At 45.2% G+C, this 20,624-nt stretch overlaps 1 pseudogene across 1 annotated transcript in view; it reads left to right on the forward strand.

The window, feature by feature from the left end:
• LOC311137049 (putative adenosylhomocysteinase 3) overlaps positions 1 to 20,624 on the forward strand; it is a 57,489-nt pseudogene that overhangs the window by 32,001 nt on the left and 4,864 nt on the right. Inside the window, exons 8-16 of the transcript in view lie at positions 6,140 to 6,256; positions 6,380 to 6,443; positions 6,561 to 6,649; positions 6,766 to 6,836; positions 8,335 to 8,429; positions 8,543 to 8,641; positions 8,729 to 8,797; positions 10,565 to 10,643; positions 10,738 to 10,858. The product of the transcript in view is annotated as a putative adenosylhomocysteinase 3 (transcript). The remainder of the gene's footprint in view (positions 1 to 6,139; positions 6,257 to 6,379; positions 6,444 to 6,560; positions 6,650 to 6,765; positions 6,837 to 8,334; positions 8,430 to 8,542; positions 8,642 to 8,728; positions 8,798 to 10,564; positions 10,644 to 10,737; positions 10,859 to 20,624) is intronic.

Below are 20,624 nucleotides of genomic sequence, written 5' to 3' on the forward strand. Positions count from 1 at the left end.
CCCAGAAACCCTAGACCCACTCCAATTTGCATACCGCCCCAACAGATCCACAGATGATGCAATCTCTATCGCACTCCACACTGCCCTTTCCCACCTGGACAAGAGGAACACCTACGTGAGAATGCTATTCATTGACTACAGCTCAGCATTCAACACCATAGTGCCCTCTAAGCTCATCACTAAGCTAAGGATCCTGGGACTAAACACCTCCCTCTGCAACTGGATCCTGGACTTCCTGACGGGCCGCCCCCAGGTGGTAAGGGTAGGTAACAACACATCTGCCACACTGATCCTCAACACGGGGGCCCCTCAGGGGTGCGTGCTCAGTCCCCTCCTGTACTCTCTGTTCACCCATGACTGCATGGCCAGGCACGACTCCAACACCATCATTAAGTTTGCCGACGACACAACAGTGGTAGGCCTGATCACCGACAACGATGAGACAGCCTATAGGGAGGAGGTCAGAGATCTGGCCGTGTGGTGCCAGGACAACAACCTCTCCCTCAACGTGACCAAGACAAAGGAGATGATTGTGGACTACAGGAAAAAAAAGAGGACTGAGCACGCCCCCATTCTCATCGACGGGGCTGTAGTGGAACAGGTTGAGAGCTTCAAGTTCCTTGGTGTCCACATCACCAACGAACTATCATGGTCCAAACACACCAAGACAGTCGTGAAGAGGGCACGACAAAGCCTATTCCCCCTCAGGAGACTAAAAAGATTTGGCATGGGTCCTCAGATCCTCAAAAAATTCTACAGCTGCACCATCGAGAGCATCCTGACTGGTTGCATCACCGCCTGGTATGGCAACTGCTTGGCCTCTGACCGCAAGGCACTACAGAGGGTAGTGCGTACGGCCCAGTACATCACTGGGGCAAAGCTCCCTGCCATCCAGGACCTCTATACCAGGCGGTGTCAGAGGAAGGCCCTCAAAATTGTCAAAGACTCCAGCCACCGTAGTCATAGACTGTTCTCTCTGCTACCGCACGGCAAGCGGTACCGGAGTGCCAAGTCTAGGTCCAAAAGACTTCTCAACAGCTTCTACCCCCAAGCCATAAGACTCCTGAACAGCTAATCATGGCTACCCGGACTATTTGCACTGCCCCCCCACCCCATCCTTTTTACGCTGCTGCTACTCTGTTAAGTATTTATGCACAGTCACTTTAACTCTACCCACATGTACATATTACCTCAACTACCTCAACTAGCCGGTGCCCCCGCACATTGACTATGCAACGGTACCCCCCTGTATATATAGCCTCCCTACTGTCACGTTATTTTACTGTATATATAGCCTCCCTACTGTCACTTTATGTCACTTTATTTTACTTCTGCTCTTTTTTTCTCAACACTTTTTTGTTGTTGTTTTATTCTTACTTTTTTTGTTTAAAATAAATGCACTGTTGGTTAAGGGCTGTAAGTAAGCATTTCACTGTAATGTCTGCACCTGTTGTATTCGGCGCATGTGACCAATAAAATTTGATTTGATTTGATTTGATTTGATTTCGCTTCTTAAAGGAAAGGCGCTGGATTGGGCCACGGCAGTCTGGGAAGGAGAGGAGGCAGTGACGCTTCCCTATCCCACCTTCCTCGCTAGGTTCAGGGCAGTGTTTGATCATCCCATGGAGGGAAAGGATGGGGGTGAGAGTCTCCATCTACAACAGAGAGAGGCGCCCGCGTCCGAGTACGCTCTGAGCTTTCGCACGGTGGCAGCGTCTTCCGGCTGGAATGAGCGTACTCTGCGCACGGCCTTCAGGAGAGGCTTACGGGAGGACATCAAGACGGAACTCGCATGTCGGGACGACGAGATGGACCTTGATACCCTCATCACCACGTCCATCTGTCTTGATGACATGTTGAGAGAGACAGCATTCCCAACACCTCCCGGAGCCTCGACGCTCACCCCATCTGAGCTATGGAAGCCGCCCTGCTTCCGAGTCCTCACCCATGGAGGTGGGCAGCACCCCCTATACCACCACAGACCACAGATCTCCTGGCGGCTCCCTATCTAGGTGGTATGACTCCCGTCGCTGCTCCATGAGTGTTACGTCAGCTCCTATCACAAAACCATTGTTTTTACTTCCCACAACGGTGACTGGTTACTCCTTCTCTTCCATTTCTACTGCAATGATAGATTCCGGATCAGCGGGGAACCTTATAGATAGGGAGCTGGTCTCTGAATGGGGGTTGCCCACCGTGCCACTGCCATCTCTGCTACACGTCACCTCTCAATAAACCCCTTGGATCAGGCACCATTACACACGTCACTCTCCCCATCACCATCACCATTCCCACACTACCGGAGCACCACAAGGAGCTGTCATTCCACATCGTCACGTCACCCCTTCACCGGATCGTCTTGCGATTGCCCTGGCTCAGACTACACAACCCCACCATCAATTGGAGCACCAAGAGGATCACAGCCTGGTCCACCTCATGCCGGAAGACCTGCCTGCTGGTGGTTTGTTGTTCCACGTCAGTGGAGAGTCCGGAGTCTGCCCTCCAGCCCAACATTCCACGTGAGTATGCAGATCTCTCCGATGTCTTCTCTTCATTAAAGGCTACGTGTCTCCCTCCTCACAGGCCCTGGGACTGCGCCATTGACCTGCTGGAGGGACAACACCCCCCGACAAGTCGCATTTACCCCCATTCCATGGCGGAGACTGAGGCCATGGAGAAGTAAGTGGCGGAGACCCTGAAACAGGGGTTCATCAGACACTCTACCTCACCTGCCTCCGCCAGCTTCTTCTTCGTGGCCAAGAAAGACAGAGGACTAAGACCATGCATTGACTACAGGGGGCTGAACGCAGTCACCACCAAGTACCGGTACCCCCTCCCTCTGGTTCCGTCAGCCATCGAGCAGCTACGAGGGGTCCGGCCCTGGACTGTTCTGGATGATGTTGTGTGTGATTGTTAATCTTTGTGTCGTTTACTCTCTTTGTTATTTCTCTTGCTCATTGTTAAGTAAACCTTGACCTTGTTAATTCCTGCGACTGCGTCCTGCCTCTTCGCATACTCAGTACGCGTCACAATTCTTCTTCTTTGGTATAATGGCGTTCGTAACAATTATATGTGCATTCCGCCACATAATATGCCATTTAGCAGATGCTTTTATCCAAAGCGATTTACAGTCATGTGTGCATACATTTTTACGTATGGGTGGTCCCGGGGATCGAACCCACTACCCTGGCGTTACAAGCGCCATGCTCTACCAATTGACCTACAGAGGACCAAGTTCTAGTGTACCACATCTTTGTTTTTCTCAGAGCAAAACTCAATTCAATGAATCCCTCTCTGATTGATTAGGAACTGGGGAAGCATTTGTTCCATGTTTCCTGGGGATAAAAGAGAGGGTTTTGTCCGACCCCCGACTCGCTAATCCTCCCCATCTGACCTCCCTGGCCTCAACTTTGGACCCAAGAGGTCAAAAGTAATCTCTAAGCCCGGGAGCAGAGAGCGAGCTGCCCACATTCCTTCAGGGGTTCATTTCGCTAACAAAGCCCGACTCTACTCCACCTGTGCCTTTAACTAACATTCATGCACTACATGCATTGGAAATATGTAGGACATTCAAGTCTTAATTTCTCTCAGGGTGTGTGTGGCCTGTGCATTAGAAACTTAAAAGGGATTTGTTCAATTTATTAAATCGGGTCACTAGGTGATGTGATAATCTAAACAATGATCACAATAACGATGTATCAAAGATGACCATGTAAATGAGCATGTGATATGATTGTGATATGGCTGTGAAATGATTGTGATATGGATGTAAAACATCCTACTGAACATGACCAAGAAAAGCAGTCTGATCCTGTTCTGTTAAACAGCATTTTGGTCTTGTGCGTTCAGGTAGAAAGTTGTGTAAATCTCATGGAATGCTAACCTCTAAGTTTTAGAACACCTACTCATTCAAGGGTTCCTCTTCACCTTCTTACCACTCTCCACACTGTAGAATAACAGCGAAGACATCAAAACCACGAAACAACACATATGGAACCACGCAGCAACCAAAACAGTATCAAACAAATCAAAATATATTTTATATTTGAGATTCTTCAAAGTAGCCACCCCTTGCCCTGATGACAGCCCCGCACACTCTTGGCATTCTCTCAACCAGCTTCACCTGGAATGCTTTTCCAACAGTCTTGAAGGAGTTCCCACATATGCTGAGTACTTGTTGGCTGCTTTTCCTTCCCTCAGCGGTCCGACTCCCAAACCATCTCAATTTGGTTGAGGTCAGGTGATTGTGGAGGCCAGGTCATCTGATGCAGCACTCCATCACTCTCCTTCTTTGTAAAATAGCCCTTACACAGCCTGGAGTTGTGTTGGGTCATTGTCCTGTTGAAAAACTAATTATAGTCCCACTAAGCCCAAACCAGGACAAATTTCCTACTGTCCAATTGCTTGTGTTTCTTGGCCGCTTGTGTTTCTTGGCCCAAGCAAGTCTCTTCTTCTTATTGTTGTCCTTTAGTAGTGGTTTCTTTTCAGCAATTCGACCATGAAGGCCTGATTCACACAGTCCCCTCTGAACAGTTGATGTTGAGATGTGTCTGTTACTTGACCTCTGTGAAGCATTTATTTGGGCTGCAATTTCTGAGGTTGGTAACTCTAATGAACTTATCCTCTGCCGCAGAGGTAACTCTGGGTCTTCCATTCCTGTGGCAGTCCTCATGAGAGCCAGTTTCATCATAGCGCTTGATGGTTTTTGCGACTACATTTGAAGAAACTTTCAAAGTTCTTGAAATGTTCCGTATTGACCTTCATGTAATAAAGTAAAGATGGACTGCCGTTTCTCTAATGTACAGGTGGATAATAAGGATCCCCCCCAAAAAAGAAAAGTGATTAAAAAAAATCCATACAAACTATCAGTAACGAAATGTTAATTAAACTAAATCAGCCTGCTTTTCTGTTTTAATCAGGTCCCTACACAGGTTCAGAAGGATCCTGTGATGGCGGGACATTTCCTGGCGACAGTAGTCCTTGCAGTGCTTCTGCTGTTCAGTCTTGGAGGCCCAAAACTTCTCGGCTGCAGCTGTGATGATGTTCAGCTTCTTGGACTTATTGGAAACTTGTGCAGTACAATTAATAACTGTAGCTATAAATGCTACAAAATCCACCTTTTTCACAATAAGTGTATCCAGATCACTTGATTTAAGTTTAACAGTTGCAACTGGTTGTGTTGCATCCACCGCCATGTCTTCTTCAGAACTATGACCTCTTGCCCCTTCAACGCTCTTCACCGCCTCCACATAGGAGATTTGCTGTACAGCCCTGTTCCTTGACACCTCAACCTCTTTCACCCTAATAGGGCACTCAGAGAATTCGGAAATATGATCCCCACCACAGTTGAAACATTTTACATTCACAGACTCTTCAATAACATATTCCTTCCATCTGCAAACACTTGACACATAAAAAACATCTGCATCTGTTTTGCATGAATGCTCTTACAACGTCTCTTATATATCCCAACTTTACATAGGGTGGTAAATACTCATCAAACATCAATAATACAGATAAATAAAACAGAAATAACACATTTTACCGGTGCCCTGCTCCGAAAATCAAAGCTGTTCACTTCATGCGTCAATATTTTCACAAGCCACAATGCACGCTCCTTTTGCTCTATAGATACACACCATATCAACACCATACCACTCCTGGTTACTTTGACTGCGTCCACTTTTCCCAACGCCTTCTTCACCATCTTTGTGACTTCAAAAGGGTTTCCCAAATTAACATCTTCATCCAAAAAACGTACTCCAACAAGGAACGATTCATCAGACTCTTTCCACAACAATGTTAGCCCTTTTTGTTCCATTCTTGGACTCATCTTTCTCACTAACTGTACTCTACGCGCTTTCAGCTTCAAACGACACTTCTGCTTCAGCCATCTCACGGTCCTCGCTGTATAATCTCCGACCATCTTAATTGGCAGCACCTGTGTCCTTATCAACCAGGCTCAGCAACTGGACAAGGTTGCTGCTTCCCCCTGGGGGAATGGAGTATGGAAGTGGTAGTGAGCTGTAGTGTGCTGTCTAAACTACCTAACCTAATCCATAACAATAGGCAATAGGGTGCCATTTGAGACACAGCCTATGTGTTGTGCTAAGGTAGCAGTGTTTCCCTTCTTCCCAAGGCTGTACCAGCTGTCCAAGGCAGGGAGGCTGTGTGTTCCTGCTATGAACGTCAATGACTCAGTCACCAAACAGAAGTTTGACAACCTCTACTGCTGCAGGGAATCCATACTGGATGGGTACATATACTAAAACACACAGATGCAGAAATAACATGTGTGTTTGTGTGTGTGTGTGTGTCTGTTTGTGTGTGACCTTTTACTTTTTGTGTGTGTGACCTTTGGCTTCCCATCTCCCCCTAGGTTGAAATGGTTGACCGGTGTGATGTTTGGGGGAAAGCAGGTGGTGGTGTGTGGTTATGGAGAGGTCAGTATTGTATTGGCACCTATTAAACACCAAGTCTGAATTGTTCTCTCTATCTATGTGTTTATTCCATCTGTGTGTAAGAATGTTTCTCTTTCTACCCTCTCCTCCCCCGGCTAGGTTGGTAAAGGTTGCTCTGCCGCTCTGAAGGCCATGGGCTCAATAGTGTACATCACAGAGGTGGACCCCATATGTGCCCTGCAGGCCTGGTATGACTACAGAGGGTGTGTGTGAGTGTGTGTGTGTGTACAGAAAAAGGGTTAAGACATGTAGGTGGCAGAAGCAAGTCTTTAACTATTTGTGTTTATGTCTCTCCCTTCTCCAGCATGGACTGCTTCAGACTGGTCAAGCTCAATGAGGTCATCAGACAGGTGGACATGGTCATCACCTGCACGGGTAAGACATGATGTCATCACCCACAGAGGTAATGTGAATGGTCTAGTAAAGAGACCTTAGCGTCATGTCGACATCACGGTTCAACCCTAACAGTCTCAACCACAACCCTAACTCTAAAGCTGATAATACACTAGCAATTTTTTTGAAGCAATATTGCTGAGCTATGTTGCCAGCAATGGTTGCTGCAAAATTTTTCCATTGAAAATTAGCAACTTTTTATAATTTTGATCGGCAGCTCCACCAGTGGGCAATTTTTAGGAATCCTCCAATCATAGCGCAGATATTGGTTATGTGATCAGTTTGCGTTCTTAAAATGTTGGAAACATGGTGGCCGTTTTTGAGCTGAAGTGAGCGAAAATGAACTCCCGTTTTGCAGTGAAATGTTGGCTATTCACCCATCAAATGTTTCCTCATCACAATATTTGATCATGATACGTTACTACATACATACTGTGTTCAGTTTGTCATGTTTAACTGACGACAATATCCACGCTGGGGCATACTAATTGATTAGCATGCTAATCAAAGCCCATGTATAGTCAATGGGACAAATTGGCAAAATTAGCTAGCTAGCTAGCCAGATTGTTAGCAACCTGGAAGCAGGTTGAGTGGATGAACAGGGCAGGGGCAACACCGCTTTGTTGCTTGTTTGTTATCTTATGAATTGTTGTACAGCTGTGGCAGTCAACAGGCAATAACAAGCTATAGGAGATGAGTAAATAAATGGGGAAATTTAGTTTTTAATTGATCTATGCTTTATATGAAATGTATTATTCATATCCATATTGTTCATTGCTCATCATAGCTCCAATGTCTCATACCCACTCTGTTGCCAGCAACATTGCCTCAAAACCTTGCCAGTGTATCATCCGTAGTATTTTTCGCACATCTTGTTCAAATCATGTATAAGTGACTTTGTTGAGCTTCACAATCAATTTACATTTACATTTACGTCATTTAGCAGACGCTCTTATCCAGAGCGACTTACAAATTGGTGCATTCACCTTATAGCCAGTGGGATAACCACTTTATATCTCAATATGAGATACTTTCAGATTATTTGGACATGATGTGCGAAAAATGCTAACATCGGTCCCATGACTTGAATGGGATTTGTGCCACAAATGATAAAACGTTAGCATGTGGAAACATTGCCAGGGAAACTAAACCAAAGCATGGATTGCTGTCATACCTTCTCCATAGACTGCTTACAGGGTAATGACACAAATGTGTAATTTTGTAATTTAGGTCAACTATTCCTTTAACCCTAATTCCAACCCTAACCCTCAACCATAACCACAACCCTAACCCTAACCCTAGCTTCATGTCCGCATCCCAGTTCACCCCCAACCCCCTAACCTCAGCCTCAAACCTAACGCTAACCCTAGCTCCAGCCCCAACAACCCCCCCCCCCCATCCTGTCAGCCTAGGTAATGATAGACCATGACAGGTTATGACAGCTTTTAACAGGATATAACAGCCTCAGTTTTGTCCTCAGGCAACAAGAATGTGGTGGGAAGAGAGTATCTGGACAGAATGAAGAACGGCTGTATCGTCTGTAACATGGGTCACTCCAACACTGAGATAGACGTGGTGAGACTTGCGTGCGTGCGTGCGTGCGTGCGTGCGTGCGTGCGTGCGTGCGTGCGTGCGTGCGTGCGTGCGTGTGTGTATGAGGTTGACAGACTGTGTTTTTCCTCTGTCAGGTGAGTCTGCGGAGCCCAGAGTTGACCTGGGAGAGAGTGAGGTCACAGGTGGACCATGTCATCTGGCCAGATGGCAAGAGAATTATCTTACTGGCTGAGGTCAGTGTGTGTGTGTGACCACTGATCACTGGGTTGTGTGTGTGTGATTCACAGTGTGTGTGTGTGTGTGTGTGTATATTCTCTCAGGGTCGTCTGTTGAACCTGAGCTGCTCCACGATACCCACCTTCATCCTCTCCATCACCGCCACCACACAGGTCTGTCTGTCTGTCTCTCACACAGCAGGGAAAGTCATGGTCGCAGCAAACACACAAGCTGTACTGTGGAGTGCTACATGTACAGTGAGGGAAAAAAGTATTTGATCCCCTGCTGATTTTGTACGTTTGCCCACTGACAAAGAAATGATCAGTCTATCATTTTAATGGTAGGTTTATTTGAACAGTGAGAGACAGAATAACAGAAAATCCAGAAAAACGCATGTCAAAAATGTTAGAAATTGATTTGCATTTTAGTGAGGGAAATAAGTATTTGACCCCCTCTCAATCAGAAAGATTTCTGGCTCCCAGGTGTCTTTTATACAGGTAACGAGCTGAGATTAGGAGCACACTCTTAAAGGGACTGCTCCTAATCTCATCTTGTTACTTGTATAAAAGACACCTGTCCACAGAAGCAATCAATCAATCAGATTCCAAACTCTCCTGCATGGCCAAGACCAAAGAGCTGTCCAAGGATGTCAGGGACAAGATTGTAGTACAAGGCTGGAATGGGCTACAAGACCATCGCCAAGCAGCTTGGTGAGAAGCTGACAAGTTGGTGCGATTATTCGGAAGAAACACAAAATAACTGTCAATCTCCCTCGGCCTGGGGCTCCATGCAAGATCTCACCTTGTGGAGTTGCAATGATCATGAGAATGGTGAGGAATCAGCCCAGAACTACACGGGAGGATCTTGTCAATGATCTCAAGGCAGCTGGGACCATAGTCACCAAGAAAACAATTGGTAACACACTACGCCGTGAAGGACTGAAATCCTGCAGCGCCCGCAAGGTCCCCCTGCTCAAGAAAGCACATATACAGGCCCGTCTGAAGTTTGCCAATGAACATCTGAATGATTCAGAGGAGAACTGGGTGAAAGTGTTGTGGTCAGATGAGACCAAAATCGAGCTCTTTGGCATCAACTCAACTTGCCATGTTTGGAGGAGGAGGAATGCTGCCTATGACCCCAAGAACACCATCCCCACCGTCAAACATGGAGGTGGAAACATTATGCTTTGGGGGTGTTTTTCTGCTAAGGGGACAGGACAACTTCACTGCATCAAAAGGGACGATGGACGGGGCCATGTACCGTCAAATCTTGGGTGAGAACCTCCTTCCCTCAGCCAGGGCATTGAAATTGGGTCGTGGATGGGTATTCCAGCATGACAATGACCCAAAACACACGGCCAAGGCAACAAAGGAGTGGCTCAAGAAGAAGCACATTAAGGTCCTGGAGTGGCCTAGCCAGTCTCCAGACCTTAATCCCATAGAAAATCTGTGGAGGGAGCTGAAGGTTCGAGTTGCCAAACGTCAGCCTCGAAACCTTAATGACTTGGAGAAGATCTGCAAAGAGGAGTGGGACAAAATCCCTCCTGAGATGTGTGCAAACCTGGTGGCCAACTGCAAGAAACGTCTGACCTCTGTGATTGCCAACAAGGGTTTTGCCACCAAGTACTAAGTCATGTTTTGCAGAGGGGTCAAATACTTATTTCCCTCATTAAAATGCAAATCAATTTATAACATTTTTGACATGCGATTATTTTTTTGTTGTTATTCTGTCACTGACTGTTCAAATAAACCTACCATTAAAATTATAGACTGATCATGTCTTTGTCAGTTGGCAAAAGTACAAAATCAGCAGGGAATCAAATACTTTTTTCCCTCACTGTATGCACTATGAGAAGCGACTGGCCTTTGTAGCCACACTCTCTCTGTAATTTAATTCTGTTCTAGGTATACTACTTCTATAACATAACGTAATGCCCTCAGGCGCTGGCTCTGATTGAGCTGTACAATGCCCCAGAGGGACGATACAATAAAGACGTCTACCTCCTGCCAAAGAAGATGGGTAAAACACACCACCTTACCTACCTACTGCTTCGTTACTCCGGTTTTGACAGGGTATAGTGTGACTGTGTGTGTGCCTGCATGCGTGTTTTCAGATGAGTTTGTGGCCGGACTCCACCTGCCAACGTTTGACGCCCACCTCACAGAGCTGACTGATGAGCAGGCCAAATACCTGGGCCTCACTAAGACCGGACCCTTCAAACCAAACTACTACAGGTGGGGAAACTCACACACACACACTCACATCTGCACTTGCCTACTCTCAAGCATATTATGCACATATATACACTAAAAGCAGAAATGAACATGAACAGTAATGTAATTTGGTTTTACAGTATGTTCCTGTGGCTAACAGTGAGTGTGTTCATTGCAGGTACTAATCCATGGAAGTGAAGACCAAAGATACACCAGAGCACCACAAACACATGTGTGGCTCAGAGGGAGGGAGGACCAGGGAGACCTGGCTCAGATTTGTGTTTGTGGGGCAACTATAGCCCAGCGCTGATGTGTAACACCCCAACCATGATGGTCTGACTGACCTTTAACCCCTGACCCCTGCTGAGCCATCTGACCCATATAGATAGAGGACTCTAGTGCCCAGAAGCCTGGGTTTGGAGGAGGTGTACGTGAACTTGTAATAGAGAAACACAGATTATCAACTTTTCTATAGATTTTAATCTTACTTTCAGTTACAAATCTTTCAAAAGATATCTAAATAATGTTTCAACTTTCTGAATGTAAACAAAAGCAGATAAGCAATAACCAAAAGGTAAAAGATTAATACAATTTTAATTTTACATTTTTTTATTGTATTTTTTCAAAGATAAAGTTGTGACCCACCTGCTAGTCAGTCTCATAAACTCCTCTCCTCAGACAAACAGCTGGTGTTTGTGTCTCAGTAGTTCTAACTATGCCCACCTGGTGGTGCAATGACGCCCCGCCATTACTAAAGCACGTCATCCCTAATTAAGGTGCCATCGGCCGCCTGTGGAGTGTAGTGTGTGTGTGTGTGTGTCTTTGGGAAGAGCACAGTCAGCACCCCCCCCCCCCCCCCCTCCCTCCCTCTCTCCGCCTTCCACTCTCTCTCTCCTATCCATCAGCACTCATGGATAATGATCCTTCAGACAGATGATTATATCATGTTCTAAAGTGTTTATGGGATAATGTTGGAAGAAGAGGCAATAAGATAGCTGTGTGACCTGTCATTTTAAAGCAGTGCTTTAGAAGCCTCAATGCTACACAGTATTACCTAGACACAGAAGGACTCCCCTGGGTTCTCCTCTGTCTGCTCTGCTGCACTCTACTCTGACTCAGAGGGCTTGGTTGGGTTTCCACCATATTGCGTACACCCCTCCTATCTTTTCATATCTACGACAGATATCTCGACAGATGGGGGTTGGTATCTCTCTCATCCATCTTTCTCCAATGTAGGCTGCTATGTGCAGAGACGGTAGAGAAAGTGAGACATCTCACTGGCTCGTTTTTTCAGGGCGGGGCAGGTGTGGCGAGCGGGGAGAGGACAATAAGTAGACCAGAGCCAGCTGTTATTGGGCAGTTTCCCGTAGAAAAAATCCTGTGTAAGTGGGCGTTCCCTCTCTCGTGTGAGCATGCCAGAGATTATGGAGGAACCTTGAGCTCATGTGGGAAAGCATGCTCACGCAAGAGAGAGAACGCCCACTTACACAGACAGGAACATTGAAAAATGATTTGCTATGTGTTTGCTGTGGTCATACTAAGCACCAGGTGGCAGTATTCCATAGTGTCTCTGGCCAATGCAATGAGATTACAAAACTCTCCCAAAGTAGTATTACACAGATGGATCTCAATACATGAGCAAATTGCTTTTGCCTTTTTTTATTCTGTATGAAAAGCAACAGTTGTCAGTTCAACGATAAAAACAATCCAAGGCACAACTAATTAACTAATTGTTGCATGTTTTCCTAGATCAGTGCACCATGCCTATCATGGGTGTAGATCTCTGGCCGCACAGACCTAAAAATACCCTCTGTGCCTGGATTACTGTAATCCAGTGTGTGTGTGTAGGTGCGTGTGTGCATGCGTGTGTGTCTGTGTACTCACTGAAACAGGTCTAGAATTTTTAAAAACAGGTCTAGAATTTAACCCTTCCCCGAAACCCCAGTGCATTGTGGTTATTTAAAGCAGGCTAAAAGGATCACATCAAGGATGAAGCAGCCAGGTCACCTGTCATACAAGTCACTATTCGATAGAGTTAATGCCTAAACTTAACCCTAACCTTACAAATTCAGAGTTAATGCCTAAACTTAACCTTAAACACTTTGAAATTTGACGTTTGGAACAACTTCGAAATTTGACGTTTGAGAAACATGGATGAACGTCTAATTCTGACGTGAGACTGTGAAAGCTTGTTGAGATGAAGTGGTGGTGGTGTGTGTGTGTGTGTGTTACAATGTGTTACCTGTTCTTTTTATCTGTCACCCTCCACACTTCATCTTTCAGACCCCACCTTCCCTTCTTACTTTCTCACCTGCCCACCACCTGTTTCTATAGGCTCTATGTTCAGTTGTTACCATATAGTATACTGTAATGTACAACAATACAATACAAATACATTTACTAGAACTTTATCAATCCTCTTGGGGACAATTTAGAAGGTATCACGAGAGCACCTACATCCTCCCATACCTCCCATACATGCAGCATAGACCAACATTCATGCAGCGTTAAGACATGAATACAGTGTGATCAGCTGTACAGTCATTTCCCCTGCCCTGCTCTGTTTACCATCACTAAGTGGCTGATAATGGGATCCATTTACCCCCCCCCCCCCTCTCATCCACCCTCTTCCTCCACCCTCTCACCTAAACCCATTTCTTCTCCTCTTGCCCTGCTGCCACCTATAACCCATGAGTGACCGGGCGGGTCTTAGAAACATACACACACACGTTTGTTTTACTATCCTTGTGGGGACCAAACAATTAATTCCCATTCGAAATCCTATTTTCCTTAACCCCTAACCCTAACCCTAACCCTGTATCCCTAAAACTAAACCTAACACTAATTCTTACCCTAACACTAAACCTAACCCCTAAAATAGCCTTTTTCCTTGTGGGGACCGGCGAAATGTCCCCACTTGTCCGAATTTTCCAAACCGCACATGTAACACACACACACTCTTCCTACCTACCTTAAACCTCCTCTGGTCTCCCCCCAGGGGTCTTTTTTGGCACACCATATAGGTCAGTGTGTGTGTGTGTGTGTGTGTGTGTGTCTTTGATCCCCTCCATCATGGCTACATGGTCTAACCACCACCAGCAACTGTCAGTGTGTCAGCAGCACACTGCCCTCTCTCTATAGCCACCAGTTTAACCATGTACTATGGAATATGTGTGTGCATGCATCAGAGTGTGCATGTGTGTGTGTGAACCTCCCCACTCTGTGTTGAACCCGATGAACTGCAGTGTTTGAAAGCTGATTCGTGTAAAAATTACATCATCAAGACCACTTTGCACCCTCCTTCTCTCTTCTCTTCTCCTCTCCTTTCTCAATCTCTCCCCTGCTCTCTTCCCCTCTCACTTCCAACCCGTGGTACCATAGAGGGGGAGCTGGTTGCATCATAAGCTGCGTGGCTGTGGCTAACGCTAAAGCCCAGGATTTACAGCAGGCCCTTCTGCTGTTGCAGGGACAACACAGGCTCTAATCCACCTCACATCACTGTTACACTGCTACATACTCCACTACACTCACGCACTACCCAGCCCCAGCCCTATACTCCAGCCCCATCTCGAGCCCCAGCCAAAACCATCCCTACGACGGGGAAAGCATATGAATCAATCAAATTGATTGATTGATTCGTTGATTGGGGCAAATCTCGGTAGGATGCACTTCTCTTTCCAGTGAGGTTAATCATTAATGGGGTGTGTATGGATCTCTGTTACAACCCCTGTGACTGAAATGCACTCACACATACTCCTCTGTGAAGTCTAAGGTTACTCTGGGAGTATATGTTATAATCAGCTAATCGTAGCACAGATGCCCCAGGAGGATGGCACACTGCTACTGAGAGCCCTGGGACCTGAGGGAGAGAGGAAGAGTCAGAGCAAGAGGAAGGGGGATGCTTGTTCTTCTGCCCATAATTTGTTCACCATACTGAAGAAGTCTGTCTGTGTGTCTAAACCCCAGAAGGCTTTTATGGCTGTGTTCCTCCCGGTCTCCATGGTGATGAGTGTTCTGAGACTGCGCGGGTGCAGGATGGGACAGTCTGTTTAACCCTCTCTCTGCTCTGCCCAGAGTCACTTACACACCTGTCACACACACCCCTCCTCTCTCTGCCTCATCCAATCAACACTCAATGAGTCACGCTCACCTGACACTCCTGTCGTGTCTCAGGTTTAGAAGAACTCTGGTCATCAAAGGCTGCAGTGTCATTCTTGCCGTTTAAATCCATCAACATCTGGCCTGAAGGGGGTAGTTGCCACGTGGTTGCTGGGTGGATGTGGCTGGCTGGTAAGCTCTCAGTCAGTTGTTGGCAAGTCTAGAACCACCGGATCCATCTAGCCGACCAGTGTGAGTTCTACCATTGCCAAAAACCGGGGTGAGCGGGGCAACCATAAATACACCGGTGGAGCACATGAGTTTGTCAGTTGGTCAATCCTGAACATTCTGTTGATTATTATTGGTCAGTAGTATTGCCCAGGAGTCATAAAGGAGTTAATAATGATCCTCCTATGGAGGCCCTGGAACTTGACTGCTGTGGAATGGTTTGAATACATTATGTCTGAGAGCATCATTAGGCTCTGTGTGAGTCACGAGGCCTATGTCTGAGGCTACAGCTCAGGTTACAGTGTTCAGGGCCTCTGGAACAGAGTATAGACCTCCATAGCAACCAGAGATATTGGAGAGGACCAAGACCATTGATCTATAGATCATCCTCTGCGGTCTCTCGCTCTCTTTTTCTTTCCCTCTGGAGTTCACCTATCTCTTTGTCTGTCTCTCTCTCTGTCCGTAGGAAAGAGAAAGAAAAAAGGGCGATTAAGTACTCATGAATCTAAAGAAACAAAGTCATTGGTCCCACCCTCAGCTTCTGTCAAATCAGTGACACTGCACATCGGTGACAGCACCTATCACCTACGTATCACTATTCCACGTTCTATACAACCTCCGTCCAAACAAACCAAAAAGACAAATGTTGAGTGTCTGTCTCCTCCTATATTGGCACTACACATGATTGCTCAAACAGATATATACAGAAGCAAAAATGTGCTAGTGCCAAAATGGGCAAAGAAGACGAGTGGAGGCCATGTCTTAAACGACAGAACCGGCCTGAAGAAAACTACAATAGTTGGATGAATAGCAAGTTGTTTTTCTGTCCACAGCTGTTAGAACACAATCATGGTCATAGACTTTCATCAACACTGAATTTTACACAGTTGGTGTATAGAATGTAAAAAGGGCAGAGGGTAGGGGACAGAGTCAGCGATGCATGTTGGGTAATTTGGTTCTTTCTCTACTCTGTTTATGGCCCTATGGTAATTCACTGATAGTGTGCCTTCACAGTGAATTCTACCAGTGCCATACACAGAACAGGAGGAGTCATCAGCCCAGCACCAGGGCATGCTCCATGGGTAGCCTACTACATCCATGCAGGGCAGGACAAAACACAGAACATGGCAGGGCTGTGTTTCAATCCAGGAAGTTGTTGCCTACCTTTTGTCCTTGTTTATTCCCATCACGGATCCGCAGGGGCGGACTGGGACCAGAAATCGGCCCTGGCATTTGAAACATTCCGGCCCTTTTTTTTCTTGGCCGAGGCTACAAATACTTAGTTTCCACCCCCGCCACACCCCTCTGGAAACGTATTTCTCAAAACTAAGGATCCGAACCACGTTCTGCGCATGTGTTATTTTACATAAACATTCACGTTTCTCTCTTTACTCACCCTCTTCTGAACCCTCAACCAATTTGATCGATATGATGATATAGCCTATAGAGCCGTTTATACTTGGTCTAACGACATGTCTACAGACAATTAGAATGTGACAAGTGTCACTGGTCAAAACTACATTTAATTTATACTCTGGTGGAATGTCTGTAGACCGTCGCTGCAACTCGGTTTCCTTGTTGCACAGACATGAAAAAAGTGAATGTCTCTGCCACTGTTGCAATGTCCGTTGTCGTGGTTACTGGGCTGCTACAGCAACAAGACCAAATCCCTCTGTGACAAGAAGGTGCAGGACAGCAGGAGTTCTAAAATCCTCAGATAAAATGACCTACTTTTATTTTGTCACACTCACAACCGTAAGCAATTTGACCTTGTAAATAATGTTGTTGTAGTTTTGGGTTTATTTTCCTGTAATAATTAATAAAAAGTAGCTAAAGTTAAGACGTTGTCAGCTGTACTCCGGCCCTTATTTGAATTGGCTAGCCAGCTAGCTAACAATGAACCAAAACATTGTTGCCTGGCTTGCTAGGTTGACATTTACTCAATTCATTTTTAAACTGATGGGTTTATTGGTGTTCAAATAGAGCAAGTATGCTATTTGGAGCACCTGGCTGCTGATGTCACGCAGAGGCTGTCATTTTGTGTTTATACTTTTATACTCATAACGACAACAAGTTTGATGTCGGATGACAATAGAATGTTCATGATGTCACTGCAACAACTGTCTACAGACATGTCGATCGACCAACTGTAAACCAGCCTTATGTCTCTGCCTCATATTTCTGAACAGCTGCGATTTGAATGAGTGTTCCAAAAATATATATGAAGACTACAACCTTTTCTGTAACGGATATTGCCATAGCACAAGCAAGATGCAGTCTACACATTGCATTGGGGCAAAACAATTAGCGTTTTTTAATTTTTTTAATAATTTGAGTGAGGATGTAATCTTTATAGCTATGCTGCCATATAACAAGCACTGCAGTCTGCCTCCTGTTTAGCCAATGTTTGCAATGATGATAATTATTTATTTTTTAAACCATTAAATCACTATTGACTGCCTGTTTTGTGTACAAGCGGCAGTGACATCACAGAGTGACTGAGCAGTAGTGATGTGCAGTTTGCGAACGATTCATTCTTTTTTAACTACTCTTTTTACTGACTCAAGAGTTATGATTCGTTTTCCAAGTGACTCATTCATTTTAGTTATTCATTTGACCTGCTGGCCGCAATAAATTTAGTTAGACAGTCCCACTGGGCTAAAAATGGACCAGCCCATCTGGCATTTGCCCAAAATGCCAGATGGACCGCCCCTGTGAAATATGGTAGAAATTCAAGTCAAGTTATTGCTTACATATTCTACCTTGTCTCTGATCCCAAAAGGGGAAAAAAAAGGGGAAGGTCGAAAGGCAGAGCTTGAATGAAATGCATGACTAAAGCACTTTCTCCCACACCAGACTTTACCCCGCACCAACTTTCTTATATCCATGTCCTCATGGGCTGCGTTACACATGCTTTCTGTCCATCCAGTTAGAACAAACACCCTTACCGGGATACAGAGAGAGAGGCAGACATTCAGCCCCTGTGCCATGCCGACCCACTGCCCAGCTTGAAGATTGATCACTGCTGTGTGGAACGACGCACTAAGTGATTTTTGAGACGCTCCAAATGGATCCCAGAGCTCGTCTTCCCGCTTCCGGGAGACGTCATCAATAGCCCTAAAGTGCAAAGTTGGTTGAGAGAGAGACACCTCTGTCATTAAGCAAGTTGAGTGGGCTCTTCGCAATGGTGAGAGGAATGCCCCTGAAAATGGTTAGCAACAGACGTTTCACTAGAATTAAAGGCCTATTTCTATTAATAAAAGCAAATGCTCATTCATAACGTTATAAAAACGTTACAAACCTATCCGCCTAACAGTTAACTTAGCCTATTCACATCGGGTAGCCTATATGCAAATCAAAACGCCTCAATTAAACGAATAAATAGGATATAGCAGCAATAATAAATATTAGGCTATAGGCTTAGTTTAATTTCTACAGAAAACAGTCAGTTACCTTTTTATTATTCAGTTGCCTAATCCAATAGGCAGGAATAGGCTATGAAGAGTAAGTTAGCCGCAGGCCTAGTTGCGTGAGGGAGAGACTTTCACCTTTCTTTAGAATGCCCTCGATGCTGGTGGATAATCGCATTTGTCTGTGATGATTATGCAGTCTACTCTCCTCCACCTCTGTTATTTTAGGAACGTTTTAGAAATACAAACCCTTGAAGGAGTGCACGAGAGGGTTCACCAAGAGGGTAGTTTAGGCCAATAGTTGTCCAGGCACGACCTTGATATATTTTTTTTAACAGTTTAACCCGCGCAGTCACTGCTTAAGCTTTCATGCGGACTAAAAGTGATTATATCGTTTTTTGTAGGTCTACAAATAAATGATCTATAACGTATAAGTAGCCAACTTGAACGAATTATAATTAGGCTACTTAGAACGCTAAGTAATTGTATTTGATAAAACTGCATTGTAGGAAGAAGCTATATCTTTTAAGGTTAAATCCAATTACAATTTGAATAAAACACATTTTTTCAGAAGGCGATGCTACTAGTTTTAATTTTCTCATTATATTAGGCATCATGCTGCAATGAGACAGTTAACATTCAATAGCCCATAAAACATTTTTGCACTTCAATCAGCACCGCATACAAAACATTAATTTCGAACCAAATGCCAAGGTTATTATTTTTGTAATGAAAAATAGGCCTATCATTTTCTCTTTTAAGATGCAGCGACTTCTGTGACTGAAATTACATTTCATAAAGCGCACTACGAAATGACTCCACATAATCATGAAACGAAACGATCAAACCGCAGTTTAAAATAATACAGTGTATAATGCTTATACAACTTTATGTCTATTCAAGGACTGTTTTCTTCCCTTTACTCACCACTCTCTCCTTACCTGCCCCTCTACGAGAAAAAGCTCCATACCTGAACGAAGGCCACATCACCCAAAGGAGAGCATCCTCATGCTGACCTTAAAAAAGAAACAGACAAACACCCATCCTCTCCTCTCTCCACCACCAGCCTCCCGGTCCCTCCATCTCTCGTAGCACTCCGTCTGTTGGGGCTGCATAGCCGGGGATTTTCAGATGGAAAGGTAATTAGTTGGTAAGCATCTTAACCCAGTGGAGAGGGAGTAATCCATGCTGCCCTCATCCCTCTCTTCCTGCTGCTGATGGACAGTTCGTCAGTGTCACGGACCTCTTTAGCGCGTGCGGTGCGTACAGTAGTCCCGTGCATTGTGTCACTTGACCGATATATTGCGAACATAGCCTATTACGTTTGCTGATGGTGACAATACTAATAATTGTAGATTATATTCGATTACCCTTTTTTTTAAAGTCTATTGGCTATAGGCCTACTGTTATGAGCATTAAATGTTCATTCTACTATTAATGTCCTTAGCCTCTAAAGCGTTTGCACAGATTTCTCTGTTTTTTAGGGCTTGACTGACATTCCAAATCACACTGCCGCAGCATCGAATGACGCTCCCCATTTGGCCGATAGTGAACCCGTGCAACAGTTCTTTCTCGAGGATGAGGAGATCTGTTCTCTAGCCTAGGCCTACTCTATGCCATGCAGCAAGCGTTGCCCTCCACGACCGTCCACCTTCATCCCCATATTGACGCTGTAGGCTTTAGAAAAAATTTAATGTAGGTAAATAATAATTTTGTGTTAATCTAGTTTTTCACTCACAAGATCTCTGCCTTTCCGGTGTTAGGATAGGCCTATAGCCTATACTCAAAAAATATATTTATAAACAACACAAAACCTTTTATTTAGCCCAAGAAAAAAGCTTCATGCTTTCCTTTTTAACCAAGCCATTTCAGCTCAGAGACACATTTTATACAACCTGTGCTGTCCATCGGGTGTGGCATGTATCTTCCTCCATAACCATATTCCCTCCAGTTGGTCGAAATGGTGCGCTGTCCCTGAAAGGTCCCGCTCAAACTGTACATTGGGGCTCACATCCCCTCAATATATAGACCCACAGCAGGTGAACACCCCC

Source organism: Coregonus lavaretus (genome assembly GCF_964263955.1).
Source record: "Coregonus lavaretus genome assembly, chromosome: 11".
In the NCBI taxonomy this organism is placed as follows: Eukaryota; Metazoa; Chordata; class Actinopteri; order Salmoniformes; family Salmonidae; genus Coregonus; species Coregonus lavaretus.